The sequence below is a fragment of the Streptopelia decaocto genome (genome assembly GCF_964273445.1).
Source record: "Streptopelia decaocto genome assembly, chromosome: 9".
Classification (NCBI taxonomy): domain Eukaryota; kingdom Metazoa; phylum Chordata; class Aves; order Columbiformes; family Columbidae; genus Streptopelia; species Streptopelia decaocto.
Genome location: NC_138664.1, coordinates 13,457,404 through 13,479,623, shown reverse-complemented (window position 1 = coordinate 13,479,623; position 22,220 = coordinate 13,457,404).

The window sequence follows — 22,220 nt, the reverse complement described above, 5'->3', positions numbered from 1 at the left end:
TGCGGAGGCAGCAGAGCTGCTGTGATGGAAAACCCGGGCAGCACGGGACAGATTGCGCTCCCGCCATCTCCTTCCTTCTGTCCTCACTCAGGACTGTTGGTCTGGGATGCCGACCAGCAAAGCTGTGGGGACAGTGCTAGTGGTACAACTCCTGATGCAAGCATACTTGTTTGAGAACAAACCTTCACAAACCAGATTGTGTTGATATAATTATTCAACTACAAGTAAACTGATATAATTATTTTCTACTCAAAATTAGTCCTCATACAAAACACAGCCAAAAATAATGCTTGGTGAGGTTTTTCCTTTGTTTTCTGCATTTTATCTTAACAGATAACTGACTTTCCAGTTTCTTGAGTTTCTAAGATCAAAGCTCCTACAGTTGAAATCACTGCAGTCAGGAATTCACTGATAGCTATTCCAAAGCTAGGACTTGCCCTACTGAATTATTACTCTTGCTTCTAAAAGCAGACATTGTGGTTAAATGTTGTTGGCAATTCATGGAATTCAAGTTCTTGAAGCGTATATGGAGGCAAAGAGTAAGTAATAAGTGGGTTTGTCCTGTGACAACCTTTTGAGTCCTGCAGGGAAACTGGAGCTGGTACATTGTCTGAGACAGTTCTGCTGAAATGTCTTTCTTGTATAAAAGATCTGAGGTGTCAGGGTCAGTTTGAATGGACCTTGAGAGAAGATTAACCCTTTAACTTGATAGAAAGGGAAAATAATAATGAGATTCTTGGGGAATGGTTGGGCCTTTTCTCAGGACACACTAAAAGCAGCATATTTTGTTGTTTTGTTTTCTTTAGTATTTTGTATCCTAGTAGACGTGGCTGTTTTCTTGTTTGTTTTCTTTTTAAAGAAATGCTAAGTCGACACTGCTCTGTCCTTGAAGTAGCAGGATGTGAATAGCACAATGACTTCGATTTCTCAGTCCTTTGTTAAATGGATTTGGTGGAATGCATTTTGAATCCATTTAAAACAGTGATTTATATTTTTTTCCCATATGTGATATTGGTCTTTATCTGTAGAACTTTCTAGGACAGACAAGCTGGACGAGATTTCTCAGATTTAATTAGATTTCTCAGATTTAAAAAAAAGACAGGAAAAATATCCCCAAACAACACAATAGGACAAGGCCATACTTTTATTTCAGATGACCTCTTCTCAGTAGTTTTACTCTTATCTTTGTAAACTGAGGCCTGTTCTGGATTTTGCCTGCCTTTGTTTTGATAGCAGCTGTTGTGGAAACTGGTTATGGCTGTTCAAAATGTTCCTTTGCTTTCAGGTAGGGGAATAGACAGGCTTTCACCTAATCCTACCTCTTTGCCTCTGAAATCTTATTGAGCACTAATGATTCTGCAGGAAAATCTGCAGCAGACAGTTTGACTCCTATAAAGAAAGTTCTCCTGGGATCACTGATCTAAAGATGGAATTTGCTTGCACTTTTATTCCTGTTTAATGGAGATGAATAATTCAAAGTGGTTATTGATTTATTTTTATTTTATTTTATTTTATTTTATTTTATTTTATTTTATTTTATTTTATTTTATTTTATTTTATTTTATTTTATTTCCTCTCCTCTATTTGTTTTTCATCTCTGGTTTCATCTGAGCTGCATCCTTGCAAGAGAGCGTGTGCTGATCTCACCCTGCAGGAGGGAGCAGTGGCTGAAATGGACATCCTGTTTGATCCATGGCTGATGAACATTTGCTTATTTCACACCTTTTTTCTGTTCCTTGACCAGTAGGCCTTATAAGCAGCAACTGGCTGTAATATCCCAGATTACAAATAATTTGCTAGCCCTAGTTTGGAGGGACTAACGTTTTATCTCTCTAAATTTAAAATACGCCTGAAAGAACGGTTCCTGTTCTGTAATCATAGCATGTGGTTATTTCTTACGGTATCTTTGCATGTGGTAGCAAATAGATCTTGTGGCTTTATTTTTTTCTGAAATTTTTTTGCCTGTGTTCAGACTTGGATTCGTTGTGAGCGCAGCCTCCCTACAGTGCCAGTTAAACCTGCGTGAACCTGACCAGCTCTGGGCTCTGCAGTGCCAGGAATGCGGCAGAGCTGCCTTGCATTGCTTATAGAAAAACGCCTGCATTTCGACATCTCTGTTTCCCATTCTGAACATCATACTGAGGAGAAACACAAAGCAAGACTGGTATGGGTTAGTAGAAACTGTGCCTCTTTTTAAGCAAGTCCTCCATATTCTTAGATACATAGTCATACAAACATGACAATTCTCTGAATATATTGCCAACTTTCTCCGCTGTATTTTGTCTTGGAAATTCCACCTGTGCTGCTGCCACTTGTAGATCCTGCTCTGTGCTCTCCCAGCCTTGCTTTGGTTTGCCAGGCAGAGCTCCCACCTTCCCTCGGCATATAGAACCATAGAATCATTTTAGTTGGAAGGGACCCTCAGGATCCCTCTCACAGCTGCCTCTGGTGCCTGTGTCCCTGATCCTGCTGTGACTGTGTCAGGACTGTCCTGAGGTGTCACCTCTAGAGCAGGATGGTGTCTGTCACTGGGATAACTGACAGGACATCCAGTGAACCGGTGCTTCTGGATGACACTCTCCTCTGTAGGGATGTCAGCAGCCTTTCTGCCTCTGTCCAGGCCTTGGAGACAGTTACACCAGCAAGTTCCCAGGAACCTGACCCTTCTCAGGGCAACTGGTGCCTTTTACTTGCCGAGCAAGTACAGCCACCCCATGCACTGTGAGGAAGGGATGGGTGTTTCTTCAGGTAGACGTGTGCTGCTTGTTGGAAACACCTTTGGAGAGGTCTTTCCTTGAACTCAGTGTTATTAGGAAAACACTAGAATTCGATCCCAGTGTCACTCATAAATCCCTGGGGTTTGATCCTGGTCCGTCCTCCCCTCCAGGTGCTGGGGGGTCGTGCTGCTGTTCTCACTGTGCCCCAGTATTTCCTCAGTCCCTCCTCTCAGCTGCTGCCTGGTCTGTCAGTACTGCTCATGTTTGCTCCAGTTTCACAGCCTTGATTTATAAACCTCTTTATCCTTTCCACCGAGAGTTCTAGACAGGTCGTCTTCTGTTGTTTTCCCTAAAGCTTTTGAGTTGCTGAGTTAAATTAGGATCACCATTTTTAAAACCTTATTTTCTGGGACAAGAGAGACCAGAGTGTTGCCACAGAAAACTCACAGGGTTCATGAATTTGTTTAAAGTAGGAATTGGAAAAGAGGCTGGTAAGAGGTGCTGACAGTCTCTCTGGGCCTGCATTTGGGATGCTATTAACACAAAAGTAAACCCATGCTTGGTGAAGAAAACGATAAAGAACTAAATGGGATGTTATCCTTGTGTTCTCAGGAAAAAGAGCGATACTGGCAGGTGTTATCCTGATGTTGTTCTTTATCATGGTGAGGGAGGTTCTGACCAGCATCACTGTCACAAGCAACATGCCCTGGATCTGTGTGGGGCCCATAAATGATTTGGAGCATAGTGTTAATGCTGAAATAACAGAGCTGGCTGCTGATTTGAGGTCATTGATGATGACTACATCAAGGGCTGGCTCTAAAGTGTAGCAGGGATCTCAGTGCTTGGCTACAGTCAAAAAGCAAATGGAATGTTAGAAACTAGAACAGTAAAAAACACCACAGGAAACATCATTATGCCCTTATGCTGGTGTATAGTGCTCTCAGTTCTTGAGTGTGTTGTGCAGTTCTGGTCCGTCTCTCCCTTTCCCTGTCTCACAAAGAATATTGTAACTTTAGAAAAGTGACTGGGATGATCAAAAAGGCTTCACTGCAAGAGGACACTTAAAAACCAACTGACCAAATGAAACAGCACCCTGGCAGTTCTCACCTTATAGAAAATGCAGTGGAAGAGCAATGTGACAGACAGGAGAATAAAACTGCTCTGGTGAAGGTTAATAGGAAATTATTCCTTTTTTACTGTTATAACCTAAAAATTAGGGAATATCAAGTAAAATCACTAAAGCAGAAGTTATAAACCAAACATACAAGGGAATGTAATCTTTACACATGATTCCTTGCTAAGAAATTGCCACAGAGTTCAAAAGTGCACATAGCTTCAGAAAGCATTAGAGGGGCTCGTTAAATTTCTACATAAAGATGCATAAACAACCTTTGTTGGTGAGTGAGGAGCTGAGAAGTGTAACTGGAGGTGCATCACTGTCATGTCTTTTTTACTTTCTCCATGCTGTCCACTCGTGGCTATGGGCTCAATGGGCTCATGGCCTGTCTCAGTGTTCCTGTTCTACAGTTCTTAAGATTAAGGGTCATGAGAAGGTTTTTGAGGCCAAACATTGTCAGATGTGGGAGCAGGGATGCACAGGTGTGCTATTGAATGGGCTTTTCTGTGTCTTCTCCACTCTTCACAGGCAGGAATGAAGAATATACAGAAGTGTGGTGTGCTGTGTTCCGACGGCTGTCCCAACAACTTTAATTAAAACTATCAAACCAAATTGAGTTAAATGATTGATCATTACCTTACAGCTAACAGAGCTAGTTACAACAGCACCAAGAAGCAGCAGTATGAAGGAGCCCAGGACCAGCAAGCAGGCCTGCTTCTGCTCTTTGGGGCAAGCCTTTCAGACAAGTGAAGCCTGGAATTCTTCCACTCTACATGAGTGACTGCAGCAAGGGGAGCTGAGCTGTTTTACAGCCAACAATTGGACACTCCCAGGCTCATCTGTGCACTGATCTGCTTTTCCACATCTCTCTGATCCATTGTTTTACAGTCCTGGGTACTCTCAGAATCCATGAATTCCATGACGGCAAGACTTTGCTGAAGTCGTAGGTAGTGTAGATACCAAACTGAATGTTAAGATCTTAGGGTCAATGGGTGGCTGCGACCATTTGCCCATGGGCCCTTCTTCAGCATGTATAGAACTGTACTTCACTGTAATAATCCCGGTGCTGACATAAATTCAAAGGAGCTTTTACCTTTAGGTAGTCTTTGTAGTTTCCAGTAGACTCAATCCATTAGCTCCTGAATTAAATAAATGTAAATCCATAGATTCTTATTCCATATTATGTAGTACACTTGTCAAAAAAACATTTCACTGTCCACCGAAACAGAAAAAGGGTCAGTTCTACTCAGCTGAGATCAGCTCTCTGCTCTCTTTCAAAGAAGACAGCAGGTACTTGTACTCCTTTTCAGAACCCAGGCTTTTTCACACAAAAAATGTGTCTTCAGACTGAACCCTCACTTTCTTTCCAAAGTTGAAACCCTTTTAAGCATCTCAGTTGAGAATTGTACTTGAAAGTGTTGACTATTGCCTGTGTTTGTGTTGGTGACCCCCGGGTCCTGGGCAGGGCAGTATGCCTTGCTGCAGATCTTTCAGAGAAGGTTCCAACACTTTGGCCCAAGGTTTAACAACCCAAAGACATATATTGAAAAGAAGCACTGGATCACTGAACTGCAGTTGTTGCTGTAGTGCTGTGACTGGGAGGTTGTGCTGCTCTGGTGACTGGAGGAGGACTGTGTCCTTGCCATCCGATCGTTGTCCGGTGTGACTGCCATGTGAGTGGGTGGGTGCGGATCCACAGGGCTGTGCTGCTCTGTCCCAGTGCTCACCACAGCGGCTCCAGCCCATTGCAGGTGGTTCCCAGCACCGTGGCAGAGAACTGGCATCATCGAGTGGCTGGTGTTACTGCCTCGGTGTTGGAACTGTCAGGCAGAAGGCTGGGATGTGACAGATGTCATGGAGCAGCTCAGCAGCTCCCATAGCATGGAACTATTTTTTTTTTTCAAGTTTGTCCCTTGAGAATTTTTTAATCTTTGGTGTTTTTACATAGGGTAGTAAGATGGGGATGTGTTACCTGTTCAAAACATACAGAAACTGAAGATGTTTGATTCCAGTGCACTAGTTTTTCCTGAAGTTCACAAATATTTGTCACTGATTGGCATAATCTGAAAGCTACAGAAGAGAAGGTTCTATTTTTATTTTTTTTACCCCATCGAAATTCTGCAATATTTTTATTTGTGAGCATTCCATGATCTCTGACAGCCCCTGTAAGATCACTGGGAGGGAGACTCGCTGTGGGGCAGGCAGGACATCTCCAGCTTTCCAATTAATTCTGGAATCTAAAAGTGAGCCGGGATCTTCTGTAAGGCAGGCGGGGCACCAACAGTGGTTTCAGTGCTTGCTATGAAAAAAGGTCACTATTGGCAACTGGTACCCACCAGGGTCATGGAGTCCAGCTCCTGTCCCTGCACAGGACAGCCCCACAGGTCACACCGTGTGTCTGAGGACGTTGTCCAGTCTCTTCTTGAACAATGTCAGGCTTGGGGCCGGGACACCTCCCTGGGGAGCCTGTCAGTTTTGCAGGAGTTCGTCGAGTTTCACGCATTTGGAAGCACTGGCCAGAGTCCTGGTGTTCTCAGTCGCTCCTGGGATGCTGGTGCCGCGCCCCGGCCAGCACAGGGTTAACCCCGTGAGCACGGGGGGGCTGGGGGCGGCTCCTCCCTCGGCCGCGGTGACTCCGCACTGCTCCGCACTGCTCCGCACCGGCGCTGCCTGCGCATCGCGGGCTCCGCTCCCTGCGCGGCTGCTGCTCCGCGGCCGCTCCCCGGACACGATGGTACGTGCGCTCCCCTGTCCCGTCCAGCCGGGCCGGGCTGCGGGGTTCCCGGGCGGTGAGGGCGGTCGGGGATGAGAAGCCCCCGGCGCTGCTGCGGAGGGTGGGTGGGTGCAGCAGTGAGTCAGCCAGCGCTGGCTTTGTTCTGGCGCCGATGCTGTTTGCTGCTTTGAAGAAAGCTGGTGGACCAGGGGAGGACGAGTTATTCTGGGGGAGGTGACTGTAAATTCAGGTATCCGGCAAGCGGATTTAGCCCTGTTGGGCTCTGCTCTGTCTCGGCTTGGGCTGAGCTGCTGGGTCTGCACTGCCCTTGCAGAGGAGCAGGGAGAATCTTTGCGGAGCACTCTGGAGCAGATGCGGTTTTCTCTCCTTGGAATTTGATCCTATGGGCGTAGGGAGGGTGACTGGTGGAGGAGGAGGAAAGGAGTAGTGACAAGAGCGAAAGGTGGCTGCAGATGGAGCTTGCTTTTTTTTTTTTTTTTGGTGATCTGAGGACCTCGCCCCTTCTCAGCTGCTTGTGTCCTGAACAGAAACCGAATTCCCTGGCTGCTCAGCTGTTTACTGCACTTGTGTCATTAGCTCGAACACAGAGAAGGATGTATGGAGATGGATCTAGAGAATAATCTGGAGAAGATATTCTGCCTGTCATGGATTTAAGGAGTCCTGCAGCATTATGATTTATCCCAGTGCGGTCTTTCTTGAAGATGGTGTGCTACTGGAGAAGGGAGGGGGTGGCACAGGGCATCTCACAGATGCTTCCTTTGGGCAAGGCTTGCCGAAAACCAGTATTAATGTCTGTATCACTGTGCAGCTCGGTGCTGATACTGGAATGAGGCTAATGCCAGGCAGGAGGGGGGAGGGTTGTTAAGGTGGACTGTCAGGCTGCTGATTAGATGGGAGAGAGATACAGGGCCCCTTTGGCAGTTACTCTTTCCTTTGGTGCTGCACACCCACACACCAGTAGTCTTGAAGCAGCTGAAGTCTGGCTTCGAGCTGCTCAACACTACATTCTTCCACTACAGGAAGCCAAAAAGCATCCAAATGCATCCAGTTAGTGGGGGAGGAAAAAGGGAAGGTTCTTGTAAAATCCGCGTGATGCAGTTTTTCTAGGGCAGCAGAGGAGATAAGGCCAGGCTTGGAGCTGATCTTCATCCTAGTAGGAGATAGGGAGGGATTTTCTGCTTTAGAAATGAGAACAGCAAGGTGCTTCCTTTTTCCTAGCAGTGGTCCTTTGTCATCCCTTACCCTGCTATATTTCCCTCAACTTCTCCCTTGATGACGCTCTCCTGCATCACCAGTGGTTCAGTGTGACGATGACACCTTTGCAGTCCACAGACACAGGGGGTGATGTTTTCATAGGCCATCTTTGGCATCCTTTAGTGTTGCCACCAGTAAACACCTTGTTAAAAGTGTTAAATCATCTGTATGCTAATGCTAAAATGTGTTGAAGTGTTTCAGAATAGGGCCTTTTATCTCTAGGGTCCAGAGCTAGAGGAGCTGGAGCAGGGTTTGGCATGTTGACCATGAATATCTGTCAGATGCTGCTGTTTTGGGTAAGAGAGAGAAGGAGAAGAGGCAAACCTCATTGACCAGGGCGGGAGCAATGAAAAGAAGTCAGTAGTGATGCCAACAAAACCTTTCTTAATAGAGAAGAGAGGAGTCTGCGAGAAACCAGAGCGGGACTGTTGGTGTGCAGGGAGGGGAGAGCTGGACACATTGATCACAGTGAGCTGGGAGGGAGGAGCGTGGCTGCTGCACACTCGCACACGCAGAAACACGCGCACACACACACACTGCGGCAAATTCTGCAGCTGGTGCCTGCTGGCTTATGACTGCAGAAAAACAAGCTCCGGTTTAAACTCTCTGATCTCAGAGACGAGGCTGTTTCTATTCCGAGTGGCTGTGGTTCCGCTGTGAAAAGCGCTGCAGGCTGGCACTGCTCCAGAGTGACAGGGATTCCTCTGGCTTCTGATGGGCAGGGGCCCTTTTCCTGGGTAAGATCAGTACCCTCCCTGTCTCCCTGACAGTTCCATACTGGTTGGCTGCATCCAGACTACATGTCTGTCCTTGCACTTCTCCAGTAAGTAGCTATCGTATACAGTCCGGGAACCCTTTTTTCCCTCCCTTCCTTTCCTTTCCTGTGATCTGATGAGGCCAGGCTGTCAGATACTCCACCCTACTCGCATTCTACAGACAGGGAGATGTGTCCTTTGCAGTAGTTTCTCTCCTGACATAACAATCCATGTCCTGTCATATCTTTTTGCTACTGTTCCTCATGTCGGTGTCCTTGGCGCACCTGAGTCACATCCTCAGCAGACACAGTGGTAGATGGATGAGGGACTTGGCACAGAGGATGGTGCTCAGTAGCCAGGACAGGCTCTCTTTGGTGAAAGCAAGAAGCTGTGTGTGCAAGCACAAGAGGTGCCATGGGATGAGCTGCTATGGGACATGGTCTTGTGCTCTTTGTACGTGTTCATATGCAGACAATCCTAGGTAACTCCTGCTGTGGCTGCATCTCACAAAAGCAGAATAAACTGAGAGCCAAATAAGGATCCAGTAATATATCTTTGTTATGGATGTCTGAGGATAGAGATCAGAATGGGTGCTGCTTCTGGCCACTTGGCTCGCCCAGCCAGGTGTGCCGTGAGCATTATCACAGCCTTTCCAGCACTAATTGATGGGGAGAAGAGAAAGACCTCCAGGCCCTTGAAAAGAGATGCTGTGGGAGGCCCGGGAAGATGACTTAGCACACAGGGACCTGACAGTAGCAGCTGGCTCAAAATGAAGGGTGTATCCGCTAACCTGTGACGTGTGCATTAGGCAAAATACCTGGGGGAGAAAGGGAGGTGACACAGACTATACCTCAGCCCAGTGACTGTGGATGGGATGAAAGAATCACAGAATCATAGAATGTCCTGAGCTGGAAGGGACCAACAAGGATTGTTGAGTCCAACTCCTGTCCCTGCATATGACAAGCCCAAAACTCACACCAAGTAAGTTATGTGTAAATGAATGCTTAGAAATTATTCGGGGGATAATTTACTGAGATGGGAAAAGAGGATTCATTTTTCTTTCCCCTCAAAAATCCTGAATTATCCACAGGATAATGTCTTCTGAACTCCAGCACAAGCTTCATAGCTGCTGACAGGAAAGACTGGAGAAAGTCTTGAGCTACTTTGGTTCTAACTTCTCAGTTTCTTTTAGTTAGAGGTGCTTGGTTGAGTAGTATGAATTCCTCTTACAAATACACAAGCTTTGTATTTGTCTGAAGTAAACACTTTCCCTTCTGCTAAAGCATTAAAAGTAACAAGTTTCTATCAGATTTGTGAGAATTGGTGGGGCAGGAGGGTGACCCGAATCAGTGCCTGTTCTGCTTGGCCTGGGCACCCTCTCCTTGCACACCGGTGTCCCTGCGCTGCTGTCCCCAAGCTGCTGCCTGGGCGGGTGGTGCTTGTGACCATGATGGAACTGAGGATATTCCAGCGGACCGCAGGGAACGTGGCGAGCTGGGATTACCGCAGGGACACACAAAAAACAGGCTTTGTTAATTCCGTGCCTTGCTGTGGCTTGTTTTTACCTTTGCTTCACACTGAAGAAATGGAGATAAATTTCTACGTGTGCTGACTGGTGACTGTAGATCAGTTCTCCTTCTCTTGTGCCTTCCTCTCCAGGATCTCAGAAGTTAGTACTGATGGTACAATTAGTTATGTATCCAGCTCTTCAGGAAATCTCTGTCCTTTTGAGGCTTTATTCCCAAATGAACTTGAGCATCAATGTCCTCGGCCAGCAGGTTTTAGTTCTCCTGAGATGAGCCTTTAAGTCTTGCTGGACCAATCTCTCAAATGTAAAGAATAGTACTGAGTTGGATTTTTTTTTTAATGAAGAATGCATTTTTTTGCCTTTCTGAAGAGCATCACCATCCTAGTTTCTGTGTTTTTAAACAAAGGAGTGAGCTTTTCAGAATAAACACTTGGATATTTCCTCTAAGAGGATGGAGGTTGAGAATCTCAAACAGAAGGAGGCATGTAATTCACAGAGGGGATAGGAATTGATAAGCATGTCTATTATCAGTATGTCCTACTGAATAACTTGTGTTTCTCTGCACATGTTATTGTCTTTCATGAGCCTTCTTGTGAAGCACCAAAGTCTTTGGCAATTCACTAAAACCTACCTCAGGGCCCCAGCAGAAGGGGCAGGAGGCCTTGAAGCTTTGCACTTTGAAGTAACTTTCTATATCCCAATCATTGTCACTGTACTCCGTGCTGTAAATCAAATCCCAGGAATCCAAACCATGCAGAGAATCTACCAAGTGGCAACTAGACCCAAGACTGCAAAGTCAAAACGGAGCAAAGACAGATGCGGGCAGAGGACAACTACTGTTCCTTAAGGGCTGGAAGGAAACAGGGCAGTGCTTCACCGCCCTGGCCACAGAGGGTCCACAGCGGGTTTGATATCTGTATCTTAAATTGAGATGACTTTCAGCAGGTCGTCTTCAAAACAAGCAGGTGAGAGGGAAGAAAAGGTACTTAGAATGAGACTGTTAACAGTAGGGAATAGGAAGGAGATTTGAGGGGTCTAAACAGACAGTAGAAATCAGGGGCAGGAGCCTCTTGTCAGGAATTTGGCATCTCAATAGGCAAAGAGGAGGAAATCTCAGCATTATTTCCTTACTTGTGACAGCCATTCCCTCCTTGATACAGCTGAGTTCTCCCTGCCTCAGGCAGCATGCTTGCACGTCTCATATTGAGCAGTTGTCAAAAAAAAATAAAATCAGGGAGAGAAATAGGACAGATCGTAATCTGTACCTCCAAGTCAATCAGAGTCAGCATTACCCAGATACTAGGAGAAATGTGCAGGGTTTTTTTAATCTGTGCTATGTTGTGGTTGTAAGAACACGTATCCTGTGATTGATATTCTTACTAAAATTAAGAAGTGAGCAGCTGTCCAGCTCTGGGACTTACAGGAGTCTTCAGCCCTGAAAAGTGGAACAGGGCAGCTGCCCCAGGGCAGCAGGGACAGGTTGGTGGGAGCCTGTGTTCAGGGGCTGGCAGGAAATCACAGCTGAAGCTCCACTGACCAGGAAAACATGAAGCATTAACTTGGCTTCCAAAGGGACCATTCATAAGTCTGCCAGGGGCTTGGTGGAGTGAGGGCATCAGATAAGAGGGTATCTTACGGTGTGTTTAGGTTTCCTTTTGTGGGTTTAGCTGGAGACATTTCAGAAGTTACAGCTCAGCTCCTCACAGCCGGGGATGATGCCCTGTGCAGAGCTGTGCTCTGGGTTCGTGTGAATACCCCTTTTCACAGCAAAGCATTCGAGGTCCTCTCGAGTCAGCAAAGCTGCTGAGGGGAGTGGAATCTCTCAGCACCAATTCTGCACCTGGCAAACTAGATAGAAGTGCTCGTCTTGTCCATTACTGCAGCTCGGTGGTGTAACTTCCAATTGAGGGGCATCTAATGCACAGTTGGGAACGGTAACTTCTGGAAATAGATAGAGCTGTTTCCAAAGGGAACATCTGTGTCTTCAATTAGTGGTTCTAAAATGGCTGAGCTATCGAATTGCTCTTTAGCATAAAAGTGAGACAGTATGTGCAATTAGGAAGCAATGAGATGGTTGCTATGGTTGGCACAGTATAGAAATAGAAGTTGCCTGGGAGAGGAGCTGTAGATGGAATGAAAATATCACAAGGAGGAGGTGAGATGGGAAAGCACAGGCAAATGGTTCAGAGGAGTATCTGCTGGGATGTGGGGAGTGCCACAGCCTCCCATTCCATAAAGACTATTTCACCTCTTCCTCTTGCCCTGCCGCTGGTTCGCCCTTGTAGTAATTCCCAGGAGGCGATCAGTCATTTTGCAAAGCCTGTTCTTACCGTAAAGCACAGCCAGTTCTCCTGACATGCGGTAACAGTATCGTTAAGTAAGTTATTAAATACCTCCAGCTAGATCCACAAAAAAGGAAACCCGAACATGCTTTCAGACACTTAAACCCTCTCCATCCTGACAGACTCAGCAGCGATTCTGGAATCCAGATCTTGTTCTTCTTCACCCTGGGCCATTCTGTGTCCCTCCTGCTTGTGTAGGTCTCCACACCACATGCTGCTGGTTTTGACAGTAATTAATTTAATCAGTTATGCTTTCCCATATTCTTTAAAATCTGTTGCTGTCTGGTCCTCTTTGGACCCTCCCGACTGGTCACTGCAGTGTTTTCCTTTCTCTGTCATGCGTGGTTCTCCATGGGTGCTCCTGTTGAGAAGCCTCTCTCCTTGGAGCCGTCTGGCCGATGCTGTCTTCTTCCTGTACCTTTTTACACCAAATTCTCTACTTGCAGAATTCTGCAGCTTCTAACACTTTTTCTCTGCCTCTGAGCTGTTCTAAAGTTTGCACTTATTCTGTCCCAAATCCGCTGCTCTTTTATTCCCTGATCTTAGCACTTTATGGCTCCTTTTAGAGAGAGAGTTTGGTTGTGCTGTTGTTTCCTGGAAGTGTATCTGTGACCAGTTGTCCTGTTTGTCCTCCTGAAGACAACCAGGTAGGCTCTCTGACTGGAAACAGAACGTGTCCCAGCTCCGCTCTGGCTCACCCGGTGCTCTCGTATGTGCCGCATCCCCGCCATGTGCTGACCCGAGGGCTGGGTCAGGCCCCCTGCCCGCTTCTCCATGCACAGACACATCGGGACACCCCTGATCTCCAAGGGGTTTGGAGCATGTGCTGTTGTATTCCTGAGTGGCAGCTCTTCCACCCTCCGCCCAGCTTCAGTCTAACTGGAATATGGGTAATTGCGGTAAATGTACCACGTGTACCCGAAATACCTGTCAGTCTGTGGCTGGGACGTTAACTAAAGCTAAAACCTGGACACTTTCCCCTGTGAAGAGGCTGTAGTCGATGTGGGTGTGCTTTCGGGTCCATGGTCCCTAGGGGATGCTTTGCTTCACAGAGATGTTTGTGTTATCTCCACTATCTCTGCACTCTTTGTGTTTTCCTGCCGTTTGTAACTGGCTATTCAGTTTGTCCAGATAAAGTGTGTCTCCTATTGCATATTCACAGGGCTTTATTTCAGTGATTTTAACTACATGACTCAGCATCCCAATTTGAAAAATCATCACACAGTGTTTTGAAACTTCCGTAAAAAAAAAAAAAAAAAAAAAAAAAAAAGGAAAAAAGAAAACAAACCAACTCTCATACATATGATAATACTCTTCAAAGAACGTTGGCTTCCACCTGTTTTCTAGGTATAGTTTAAAATCCCTCATTTTCTGTCCTGTGTGGTTCCAGCTGTGAGCCGTGTGGTGCCCGCAGGTCCCGTCCATCGCTCCACAGGACAGCACAGAGCTCTGCCCTCGCCTTCCCTGCAGGGACTCAGCGCGCTGCTGCAGCTTCTTGCTTCTCAATTTTCAGCTGATTTTCATACTCCCATTAAAAGTATATTTTACCTTTGCTAGTACACAATGATTTTCTTTAGCTAAGAGAAAAACACTAAACAAAATCTCTAAAGAGAAAGATCTTATTTATAAATCAATAGATACATATTTATCTATTTCTGCAGAGAGTTTGAAGACCTAAAAATAAAACATATATGAAATAAACCTTTACTGAAGACTTTTTCAGATGATGAGAGGCAGGACACTTGCTGGTGGATCATGAGGCACTGCCTGAAGCCAGTTCCTCATCATTCTTGGTGGTTGAATCACACTAGAAAGCTAAAAGTCCATCACTTTCCTAGTAATGTTTTAATGAGAATAAGTAGTTCCCATAGCTGTGACATGTTGTGAATACAAGCGGAGGAGGCAGCGGGACAGCCCCTCCAGCTGTGCTCACCAGGGCACTGGCTGTGCCCCTGCCTCTGCTCATCTCTGGAACTGGATAAAAGGGCTGGATGTGTGTCTCTCCAGGAACCCAACAGCTCAGCACCCATTCACACCGCAGCCTCTCCCCAGCACTCAGAATATCTGTTATTCTTTTCTGAGCAGTTTGCACCAGCTCCAGCTGGAGTCCTGCCCTGGTGTTTCTCCACTTGTCTTGCCTGAAAGTCTCATCTCATCTCATCCGACACAAAGCTGCCATGAAGAGGTCAGGGACAACAGGGTGGGAAAGGTCCTGTTGTTCTGGGAAACACATCCAGGTGCGTGCACTGGGGTGTTGGAGATCATGTGTGAATTCCTGAGCTGGAACCAACACACAGATTCAGGACTGTGCCAAGCGAAGGTGCCTCCCTAACCACAGGGCTCTGCGAGCCCAAGGGCATTCTTTGTGTCCCCATTGGGACAGCTGTGGCTTGCATAATTAACTAATTATTCCTTAGAGTTGTGGAGGGAGGGAGCAAAGACACTGACTGTACAGTCTGGTGTTTGGGACACAGATGTGAGAAGATCCCGTTCCCGTCTCTGTGCTGGAGGGTGTTTCAGCAGATGAGACGAGCTTCATCCGGGGGCTGAGCACAGCCGAGCCAAAGCTGCTACAGACACCCCATAACGCTCCTGCAGGGCCGACCAGGGCTGGGGTGGAAACAGCACGTTGGGTGCAGGCATGGATGGTAACAAATGGGGAGGTGTTTCAGTAGTCAAGACAAATTAAAACATAATCACAAGAGCCCAGAGAGCAAAGTGGTCGTGGCAAGAAAGAACAAAGAGGTTTAAACGGAGGAAGTGCAGCTACCTTATCATATCTTCTCAATCAAAACAGATGCTGAACTCAATATAGCCATTGTTGTCAGAAAAAAAAACTATGAGCCTGGGATTCTGTGTATGTAAACAAATAGAGCATCATGACAAGAATTTTCTTAAAGTTTTTAGGGAAAAGAAAGAGAGGTGAAAATAACTGATGGATTACTGCAAGTTTAAGAAAAAATATTTAATTGCTTTTATAAATAATTTTAGCTGCTATTTCACTCTAACAAATATATTCTGTTTTAATCTAAAAGCCTTAATATTTCTATTTGAAATAAAACTGTTTTTTTCTTAAAGACAGTTAGTAAAACATTGTTAGTAAAACAATTTACTGTTGCAACCCACATAAGCACTGCATCAAGTCTGGAATGTAATTTCCAGCCCATGGAAAGCAGCCGGGACTGTGGGTGGTGTTCGGGCGGTGCTGTGTCCGGACTCCGAGCAGCTGCCCCACTGCTCTGCTGTCCGTGAGCTGGTTTGGAAGGGGCTGTCCCTGGGTGCGATGGGGGTTCTGTCCTGCGTGGCTGTGTCCCCAGACACCCTGTGTCCCTTGGCCAGGGCAGAGGCTGATGCTGGCATGTTCTATAGTCCTATTTGTCCTCTGAAGGTCAGTCCGGAGCAAGATGGAGCGTTTGCTTCCTGTGCTGAGGGTGCTCTGCACTGGGCCAGGCTCTGCCCACGGCAGCTGCAACCCTCTGCCAAGAGAGGGATTCACAGTTTGCTTTAAAATCACATTTGCACAGAATCTTTCCTTTCTAGAGCCCACCACAAATTCCCACGCACTGTTCAAATCTCTTCAGCCCACCCCTCCATGGGGGTTTATTTTTAAAGTTACTGCGGCCTCTCCTCCGGGCGGTCTGAGCGCAGCGGGAGGTGCGTGCCGGCTGCCCCACGCTGCTCTGAGGCACATCCCGCTCGTGCTGCTGGTGCTGGGGTTGCCCAGAGGTTGCCCACAGCTGTGAAATAGCCTGAACGTGTCTTCTGACCCACTGTAACAGGTCAGCGCTGCTGCTCCTGCAGTATGGCAAGGGTGCTCAGGGAAGGAGGAGCTCAGAGTTTCTGAGATGCACAAGTCTGTAGGTGAGGACGAGCTGAATGGTGAATTTGCAGTTCCTGGCTGTCAAAGCAGTCTTTGTGTTTATTTTTTAATTGCTGAGCCCATCTGACCAGCTGGCACAGCTTCCAGGCCTGCAGCAGCCAGAGCTGGTCCCACCAGCCGCACGCTGTTCGGTTTGCACTGGGGCATGAGCGCCGGGTGCTCTTCAGTGCTGGGAGGACATGGCTCCGGCAGAGCAGATCTGTCCCCTCCCTCCTCCGAACGGCACGGGGCCCCCGCTCTGCCGAGGGGTGGTCGTGGAGCAGGACACGGGCAGGTGCACTGCACAGGCGGGATGAGAAGCAGGACCCTCTGGTCTCTGTCTCTCCCATGGGCTGTATCTTGCTGTACTCGGGCAGTCCTGCCATGTTTGTGAGGGAATGTGTTGTTTCATTTTCTCTGAATGGACACCATTTGGGGCTGGATCCTTTTTTTTTTCCCCCCCCACTGCCACTGAAGAAGCTGCTGTCAAAGGCTTCGCAGCCTCAGAATGAAAGAGTCAGTGACTATCCCGACGTGGTGACATCATTTCAGAATGAGGGAAATGGCAAACGGCTTTTCAGCTGCACTGGCTCATGTTTGTTATGCAAATATATGCACTTTGAGAACCCTCATGTGCGGTTTGACTGTCTTCAGAGCTGGAATTTTGTTCAATAGGGCATCAGGAAGACCATGCAATACAGGCCCCAGCTCTTTGCTGAAGCGTAGCAAAGGTGCTGACCCATAGCGATATCTGGGATCTTCTTGTGAGACGGGTTTCTTCAGAAGTGCTCCCCTGAAGAGATATGATCATAACATCAGGCAGGAGATCAGAAAGTTAGGAAGAGTTGGGTTTTAATCACTGTGGCTTGTGTGCCTTGATAACATGTCCAGACGGTGAAACTCTGGTATTTTTTATCAATTCACTATTGGTGTTTGCTTTACAGGTAGAACCTGACCTGGTAAACCCAAGTAATCTGAGGGGCAAAGGAGGCAAAGGGTGTGGGAAGGACATGGGGGAAAAGACTGTGAGGAACTTCTGCAACTGAACAGTCATCATGATGTCCCACTAAATTAATTATAAATAATTGCAAAATCAAGCACACTAGAAAAATTAAACCTTCCAGACTCCTTATAACTCCTCAATAGTGTCACGACAGGGCAAAATTTGAATGTCACTGTGTACCCATAAGTAAAGAGCTTTATTTGGTGCAAAGCTAGTGTCAGGTTATGTTATGATGCATGAAAAAATAGGATGGGGAATAATACAGAAAATACAATTATGTCTCCCTGTGAATCTTCAGTGTTTTTTCTCATCTCCTATACTTCTGCTCTGCTCATCCTTATTGCTGTAGCAGAACTAGAAGAGTTCAAGGGCCAGGTGACAGTGGGTATGGGGATGAGAGAAACTCTGCTCTCAGGGAACTGATGGTGAAGACCAGAGGTTTCTGCCTTGGCGGGGCACGATGGATAGAAACGCTCTCTGGGAGTGCACCGGTATTGTGGTGACGGCAGTAATCAGAATGTGCCTGAACACACAAAGTGAAGATTTATGTAAAATGAGAAATTCAATGCTAATGGAATTTACTCCCACAGTTACCTGGGGAGAGGAGATTTCATTTAATGTAGCAGCTTGTGAGCAGAGTTTGAGAGGGCAGAGCAGGGTCAGGATCAGAGAGGTTGTGTTCAGGTGTGTGTTCGGGCGAGCTGACCACAGCCATCCTCAGGAGTCTGAGGTGGATCTTCCTCCTGCTGGTGAATGTGATTGAGGAATTTTGCCATTTGCAGTGGCATTACCAGGCATCCATTTCACTGCAATAGGGCTCTAGTAAGGACAATTATCTGTCAGTGACCTGAACGGTGTGCTTTCAGTCCCTGTGTCTGCCATGTCAACCACACTGCTACTTGTGTCTGTTGCATGTAACATCTGTCAGTGAGAAGGGTGCGTCTGCCCACGTGTTTAAATCCTTTGCCTGTGCAGCTGCTTCTGTGAGGCTATTTGGTGGAAGCAGCCAGCAAAGGGCTCCTCAGACAGATGAGCACTTGGATTCCAAGAGACTTTGGGCTGACGAGTGTTCCCTGGGCTGGGCACAGTGGGTGTCTGTGCTGTCACATGGGGTGCTGCTGTCCCTGCGGGGCAGCTGCCCTGGCTGTGCTCTGGGCAGGGGCTGCGCTGGGCAGGGGCTGGGTGCAGGGGGTGAGCTGTGGGCAGGGGCCGAGCTCTGGGCAGGGGCTGCGCTGGGTGCAGGGGCTGAGCTCTGGGCAGGGGCTGTGCTGGGTGCAGGGGCTGAGCTGTGGGCAGGGGCTGTGCTGGGTGCAGGGGCTGAGCTCTGGGCAGGGGCTGCGCTCTGGGTGCAGGGGCTGCGCTGGGTGCAGGGGCTGCGCTGGGTGCAGGGGCTGAGCTCTGGGCAGGGGCTGCGCTGGGTGCAGGGGCTGCGCTGGGTGTAGGGGCTGAGCTCTGGGTGCAGGGGCTGCGCTCTGGGTGCAGGGGCTGCGCTGGGTGCAGGGGCTGCGCTGGGTGCAGGGGCTGAGCTCTGAGCAGGGGCTGTGCTGGGTGCAGGGGCTGCGCTCTGGGCAGGGGCTGCGCTGGGTGCAGGGGCTGAGGTCTGGGCAGGGGCTGAGGTCTGGGCAGGGGCTGAGCTCTGGGCAGGGGCTGAGCTCTGGGCAGGGGCTGAGCTCTGGGTGCAGGGGCTGCGCTGGGTGCATGGGCCGAGCTCTGGGCAGGGGCTGTGCTGGGTGCAGGGGCTGTGCTGGGTGCAGGGGCTGCGCGCTGGGTGCAGGGGCTGAGCTCTGGGCAGGGGCTGCGCTGGGTGCAGGGGCTGCGCTGGGTGCAGGGGCTGAGCTCTGGGCAGGGGCTGAGCTCTGGGTGCAGGGGCTGCGCTGGGTACAGGGGCTGAGCTCTGGGTGCAGGGGCTGAGCTCTGGGCAGGGGCTGAGCTCTGGGTGCAGGGGCTGCGCTGGGTACAGGGGCTGAGCTCTGGGTGCAGGGGCTGCGCTGGGTACAGGGGCTGAGCTCTGGGTGCAGGGGCTGCGCTGGGTGCAGGGGCTGAGCTCTGGGCATGGCCTGGGCTCCCAGCCGGGTCTGCCACCGTGCTCTGACTCACAGACTGCAGTTCAGCCAGGGGTTTGTGCACTGTTCTGCTTTATTGAATCAAGAACAGTTTTGGCTTTTGGCATGCATCTGTGTGTGCAGTGACTCAGTGTTTCTGGAAATGGCCTGTCTGGCTGTGCTGCCGGATCCTCCTGAGAACACACTGCTGCAACTGGAGAAGGAGAGTCTGCCCAGCAGGGATCAGGAGCAAAGCTCTGATGGGCTGCACTGCCTCAGAGTCTCAGGGTCACACACTGCTGGTTGGAAGGGACCTCTTGAGATTGTCTAGTCCAGTCCCACCTGTGCAGGCAGGGCCAGCTAGAGCATGTTTCCCAAGGATGGATACTCCACAACCTCTTTGTACAACCTATCCCAGTGTTTGCCCACCCTCACAGTAAAAAAAGTGGTTTGTTGTGTTTAGATGGAATTGCATGTGTCTTAGTTTGTGCCTCTTGACCTGTCACTGGGCACTGCTGAGAAAAGACTCTGACTTCTTCTTCTTCATTCCCTCCCATGAGGTATTTATACATATTTATAAGATCCCTCCCCCATCCCAAGCCTCCTCTTTTCCAGCCTAAACAGTCTCAGCATGCTCAGCCTCGCTTTGTATGACAATGCTTCAGTCACTTAATTATTGTCACGGCCCTTCACAAGGCTCAGTACTTCACCATTTCTCCCTTCCAGGTGCCAGCAGCTGCTGGCCCCACAGCTTGAGCCCTTCTCTTTCTTTCATGTGTGAAGGGGACAGTCCCTGCGGGGCGAGAGGCGAGCAGAATGCTAACCAGCAGAATAAAAACCAGCAGAACGCTAACCAGCAGAATAAAAACCAGCAGAACACTAACCAGCAGAATAAAAACCAGCAGAATGCTAACCAGCAGAATAAAAACCAGCAGAATGCTAACCAGCAGAATAAAAACCAGCAGAACACTAACCAGCAGAATAAAAACCAGCAGAAGGCTGACCAGCAGAATAAAAACCAGCAGAAGGCTGACCAGCCAGGCTTTGTTTGCCAGCCTGTCCCCAAGGGCCCTCCTGTCACCCAGCACAGGAGGAGGCTGCGGGTCGGTCCGTAGGCCCAGTCGTGTTCTCAGCGGCCAGTGGTCTGTCCGGGCTCTGTGGGCAGCGAGGTGGCAGGAGCTGAAGTCTGGGCAGGGGCCGGGGTTTCACTTTGTCCCAGACCCACTGATGGGAACTGGGAGCAGATGGTTTCTGCTGGGGATGCTCCGGGCAGCAGGGGTCCCGCCGTGCGGTGAGCTGTGCAAAAACTGTGTGATGCAGCAAGGAACAAGATGCTGCTTCTGTTCACTGTCAAGTGTCAGCAATGCCCTTCACCTATTGTTATCTAAGGATGAGTGGGGTTTTTGCTGCTTTTGGCTGCAGTGCATGCCCAGAGCAGCCCTGGCCCCTTGCCTGCGGCACCTCCATGTCACCCCACACAGCGGCTCCACAGCCCACAGCAGAAACGTCACAGAATGCAGCGTGTTTCCTTCACACAGTGATGGGTTTGTTTTAGTCTGGAGAGACCATTTTTAGACAAACTGAAAGAATACGAGTTCAGAAAACAGCTAGAGATGCACAGTATAAATAGTTCTGCTGAAAGCCTGAAGTCGCTCTCATTTGGGGCTGAAAGTCGCCTTCTGGGCTTGTCTGTCTGGTTTATACTTAATTGCTGGCAGCCAGAGCAAAACAACTCAGTAAAGTGAGTTTGATTAAAGCTGTACTCAGTATTGGCCTTTCTCTGACTTATTCTTGTGTCCTTTTGTTATCTTTCTTTGAAACACCAGTTTGATCAAGGTGTTGTAGAAAGATTGAGATCTGCCTAGAAAGAGCTGATAGGAGGTTGTGGAATAGAGAGGATGGAAAGAACAACATTGTCAGAGAGCAGCAGTTGTCTGGAAGATGAAAAACAGAAATAGATGTCCATTTGCAGTGAAGATCGATGACCCTCCAGTCTATATGAGGGGTTAAAGCCTATAAATTATACATTCCAACAGTTAAGCTCTAAGTGCCTGGCTTGCAGAGCGGATGTAATGTCCAGAGATAGGTATTTGCAAAGACCAGAAGCCAAAAACTAATGTGCTGCCTGCAGTGTCCAGGGAGCTGCTGCAGGCAGGTCCTGCACATCCTCTGCTTCCCGAGCTGCAGACGCGGGCACACGGCAGGTCCAGCCCTGCCTGTTGGGACCACAGGCACTCGCCACTGCTCTTACTAATAAATTATTGGGGCCCAGGCATTATGTCAATATTTTGCCCAATATCCATGTAATGCCTGTGCCAAGGAAAGCACACAAACTGCTTTTTTTGTTCTACCAGGCTCTTGATTGCCTAAATCTATACAGAGAGCGGAGTCCTGTTTGGGTGCATTTGTGACTCCCAGGAGGGAGACAGGAGAACAAGCATTCATATCACATCGGTGGTTCCCCTAGCAGCAGTTTACCGCTAGGAGTGCATGTTTGGATTAAAGAAAAGCACTTTGTAAGAGAAAAAACTTATTAAGAGTGATGAGAAATTGGTTATTAGTGCTGCATTGCTCTAATGAAGGGTGAATTGGCCTGCACCAGCTGGCTCGCAAAGCCCTGTGGTGACTCAGGCTTGGACAATGGCCAGAGGTTCCTCTCCATGGTGGCTGAAATAGGTGAGGTACTTCTGGCTGGAGGGGACAACTGGTCTGTGCCAGCAATTATGGGTGCAGCTTCTCTGCCACGAGAGGCAGCTTGGTGTGCCTGGCACTGTGCCTGGCTTCAGAACACGCTGGAGTTGAGTTGCAAATAGTGCTGATGCAGTACTAGACTTTTTTGCTTGTTACTGAAAAGAGTTTGCTTTGTTCT